General features: G+C 37.9%; 1 pseudogene; it reads left to right on the top strand.

The window, feature by feature from the left end:
• Positions 1-643: 643 nt before the first annotated feature.
• LOC112820937 (histone-binding protein RBBP4 pseudogene) lies at positions 644-2,060 on the top strand (annotated as a pseudogene).
• The last annotated feature ends 2,786 nt before the right edge of the window (positions 2,061-4,846 follow it).

Below are 4,846 nucleotides of genomic sequence, written 5' to 3'. Positions count from 1 at the left end.
TGGCACTGTGCCCTGCCGCCTTAGGGGAGGGGTGATGCAGGTAAAGTGAAACTGCTCTTACCCACTGCAATATATCTATTCTTGGAATTTTTGCTCCAAGGGTGTGCTGGGACCTCTCTGCTGGACTCCCAGGCTCCCACAAAGATACTCTTCTCTATGGGTGGTTGTCAAAATCAGTTTTGAGAACTGAAAACCACTATTCCACCTTCTTACTGATGTTGCATTCCTCAACATCCATTTTTAATTTTTTAAAAACTCCTTACATAGTATTTAATTTAATCAATAGCATTCAATGAATATTTTGTAATTACATAAATATATATAACTGATTTCCTAATTTGCATAGTACTATAAAGCTAGCATATATATAAAACTGACATGTTTATATATAAAACTGGTATATATTTCACTTATTTATGAGATGTAATGATGGAGAATTTCTATATTATTCATATTTATATATAAAACTGTTAGACATATTCATATGTGTAATATACAAAACACATATATAATTAAATATATTGCTGGAGAAATACTTGATTACATTGGAGAGAGAAGGTACATTTTAATTAAGACTCAAAACCCAGAAGCCATATAAGAAAAGATTGATAACTTCACATAAAAATAAAAATCTTCGGTAGCCTCCCTGCCCCTCCCGCAACGCTCGACCCCGGGATCCCCCCAGCTTGCCTGCCCGCCATGGCCGACAAGGAAGCAGCCTTTGATGACGCAGTAGAAGAACGTGTGATCAACGAAGAGTACAAAATATGGAAAAAGAACACCCCTTTTCTTTACGATTTGGTGATGACCCATGTTCTGGAGTGGCCTAGCCTAACTGCACAGTGGCTTCCAGATGTAACCAGACCGGAAGGGAAAGACTTCAGCATTCATCGACTTGTCCTGGGAACACACACGTCAGATGAACAAAACCATCTTGTGATAGCCAGTGTGCAGCTCCCTAACAATGATGCTCAGTTTGATGCCTCACACTACGACAGTGAGAAAGGAGAATTTGGAGGTTTTGGCTCAGTTAGTGGAAAAATTGAAATAGAAATCAAGATCAACCATGAAGGAGAAGTAAACCGGGCACGTTATATGCCCCAGAACCCTTGCATCATTGCAACAAAGACTCCATCCAGTGATGTTCTTGTTTTTGACTATACAAAACATCCTTCCAAACCAGACCCTTCTGGAGAGTGCAACCCAGACTTGCGTCTGCGTGGACATCAGAAGGAAGGCTATGGACTTTCTTGGAACCCAAATCTCAGTGGGCACTTACTTAGTGCTTCAGACGACCATACCATCTGCCTCTGGGACATCAGTGCTGTTCCAAAGGAAGGAAAAGTGGTGGATGCGAAGACCATCTTTACAGGACATACAGCGGTAGTAGAAGATGTTTCCTGGCATTTGCTCCATGAGTCTGTTTGGGTCAGTTGCTGATGATCAGAAACTTATGATCTGGGATACTCGTTCAAACAATACTTCCAAACCAAGCCACTCAGTTGATGCTCACACTGCTGAAGTGAACTGCCTATCTTTCAATCCTTATAGTGAGTTCATTCTGGCCACAGGATCAGCCGACAAGACTGTTGCCTTGTGGGATCTGAGAAATCTGAAACTTAAGTTGCATTCCTTTGAATCACATAAGGATGAAATATGCCAGGTTCAGTGGTCGCCTCACAATGAGACTATTTTGGCTTCCAGTGGTACTGATCGCAGACTGAATGTCTGGGATTTAAGTAAAATTGGAGAGGAACAATCCCCAGAAGATGCAGAAGATGGGCCACCAGAATTGTTGTTTATTCATGGTGGTCACACTGCCAAGATATCTGACTTCTCCTGGAATCCCAATGAACCTTGGGTGATTTGTTCTGTATCAGAAGACAATATCATGCAAGTGTGGCAAATGGCAGAGAACATTTATAATGATGAAGATCCTGAAGGAAGCGTGGATCCAGAAGGACAAGGGTCCTAGATATGTCTGCACTTCTTGTGATTTTAGACTCCCCTTTTTTTTCTTCTCAACCCTGAGATTGATTTAACACTGGTTTTGAGACACAGACTTTGTTTGGCTATCCCTCTGATAGGTACCATCAACAATGTTATTAGCCCAAACAGAGGGTGTTTTCTAAATATTAACTAGGGGACTTGATTCAGTAAAGCCACAGACTTAATATTTAAATTTTCTTTAGGAATTTTCTAGTAACACAGGTCTCAGGTAGCCACAGAAAGGGGAATATTATGTGTGGTTATTTTTCTTCTTAGGCTATATCCCCAAGTTTTTCAGACTCCTTTAAGTAAAGGCTGAAGTAAGGAAGGAGTAGAGCCAAGTGAGGTAGGTGTCTGAGCCATGAAGTATAAATACCACAAGATGTCGTTTTTATTCAGGAAATGGGGGAGATTCAAGTCATAAATTCCTATTCTAAAATTTTCCCACCTGACTTTCCAGGATGCACATTTTGCTATGTAGACCAGTCTCCTCTCAGTTTCTTCAGTTAAGTCAAAACTATGTGTTCCTCTTTCCCCCATATATTTTTGCTTGTTAGTGTATTTCTTGAGCTGTTTTCATATTTCTTTCCTTTCTGTGAAATGGTTTTTTAAAAAACTTGGGACCACCAAGTTGTAAAGATGTATGTTTTTACCTGACAGTTATACCACAGGTAGACTGTCCAGTTGAGTTGAGAAGAGTGAATTGATAGCTTGTATTTGTTTTTAAAATTAAATTAATCCTGGATAAGAAAAAAAAAATGAAAATTTTCAATATTACACAAAATATTTTAAGGAGAGTCAAAAAATTACAAATAAGAAAAATATCTGTAAGTCATTTTGTGGGTACAGGACTAATTTGCTTAATATGTATAAGCACCTACAAATTGAAATAGTCTAAAGAGGCAGTTTACATTAAGGGATATTCATACAAAAAAATTTGCTCAAATTTACACATGATAAAGGAAATGCAAATTATAATCATGAGACACCATTATTATTAGAATAGCAGAAAAACAGTTTTCTCAATAGCAAGACCGTATTGATACCAACCCTTTTAGGCAATTCAGGTACGAGTATAGTTCATAGAGCCCCTATTCTTAAAGGCCAATTCAAAAATGTCAATCAAACTTACAAATTCATTTACCTTTGCCCCAGATACCCCACTTCAGGAAGTGTACTCATAAATCTGCTTGCATCTATTTAAAATGATATATTTATAAGGTTATTTATTAGAGTTTTTTTTTTCAAAAGCCAAAAACTGTATTCATTCAAGTCATTATCTACTGGGATATAGTCAAATATAGTAGAGCTCTATAATAAAGTACTACAAAGCTGCAAAAAAAAAAATGCAGAAACTCTTTTCTAGTTACTGCTGCCACATAACAAACCATCCCAAATTTCACGATGTAAAACCACCACCATTTTATTATGCTCATGGATTATGTGGGTCAATAATTCATAAAGGGCACAGTAGGGACCCCCTATCCCTTTTCCACCAGGTATGGAGGCCTCAACTCATGGTCACATTCAGATTCGACTCCTGTCTTGATGGGAGGAAAGTCTAAGTCATATTGGAAAAAGAACAGGTGGGATGGGGACTATTGCTGCCGTTTTTGGAAAATACAATCTGCCTCACTGTTATGGAAAGACAGGATCTAGAACTAAGTCAAAAGCAAGGCATTGAAAGGCATGGAATATACTACCTCTTAGGAAAACAAAAGAGAAGATAAAGAACATGAAAAAATATGTAAGAAACTAATAAAAATAGCTGAATGTTGAGGAGAAGTCTGAGGAGATTGTAAAAAACAAAACGAAAAAATGGGTAAATGAGGCCAGAGAGAAAACTATTTCTCTTGTTTCTTCAAACCTGAGAACATGCATTCTCTGAAAAAAAATGTTAAAAACAATAATAACTGCTAAACACACTGACAAACACACACACACATTTACACACACGTGGATAATTCTCCCTTTAAAATAATTATGTGGATTTATGATCTTTTTACGTTTAAAGAAGTATTTACAGAAGTGTCCTGCCACCTAAACAAAGAGCATCTTCCTTGATCCTTAAAATCACCTTAAATTTTCTGTATGCTGAGAAATAGAAAACTGACTTTCCTGCATTCATACTTTGTATGGAGGTCAGTGATACTCACCTGCACGATAAGGCTCAGACTCAATTCCTTTTCACTGCATTTCGCTTCTCACTGAAGGTTAAAATGTCAGTTGATTTTGAATGTTTGATAATAATCTCTCTCTTCTCTCTCTATCTCCCTCTCTCCTAATAAGCACTATTGATTTAGTGTTACCCTGAGCCTGGCTGCTTACTATCCATTTCAAATGTACCATACAATTTAGTCTTTACAATAACATTATAGGAAGGAACTATTATTTTGCCAGTTTTACAGATGAGTTTACAAAATACCAAAATATGCACATTTTATGCAGTGGAGACAGTGCCTGTAAAGGTTTGGTTGTCTCCAAAATTTAAATCTCTGAACTCAATTTCAAGACCTCAGGTTCTAACACCTGGAGTTAACACTCCTCTAGAAAATCCTTTAACAAACCATGAGGTCGTTTCGTTGGAGGTCACTCTGAAGAGTACTTAAACCAACCTCTTCAATTACAGAAAAGGAAATTAAGGTTGGAGAGACAAGTCATCCTGCAAACCCCATGCAGCTTTGTGGAGTAGAATCTAGGTCTCCTGACCTCTAACACAGTGTGCTTCTCACTGCAGCCAATGTCCTCCTTCAGACAGGAGTTCACTTGTCACCTCATAACCCTTCCACAACAGCCTGTGACAGGTTGTGTTCAAATCTAATCCACTTTGAGGTGTACTCACAATAGCTATAATAGC

Source organism: Callorhinus ursinus, unplaced genomic scaffold, assembly GCF_003265705.2.
Source record: "Callorhinus ursinus isolate GAN/ISIS: 27379988/994484 unplaced genomic scaffold, GSC_fseal_2.0 scaffold10, whole genome shotgun sequence".
In the NCBI taxonomy this organism is placed as follows: domain Eukaryota; kingdom Metazoa; phylum Chordata; class Mammalia; order Carnivora; family Otariidae; genus Callorhinus; species Callorhinus ursinus.
The sequence above is the reverse complement of the archived record's forward strand: the minus strand, read 5'-3'. Positions and strand labels throughout refer to the sequence as shown.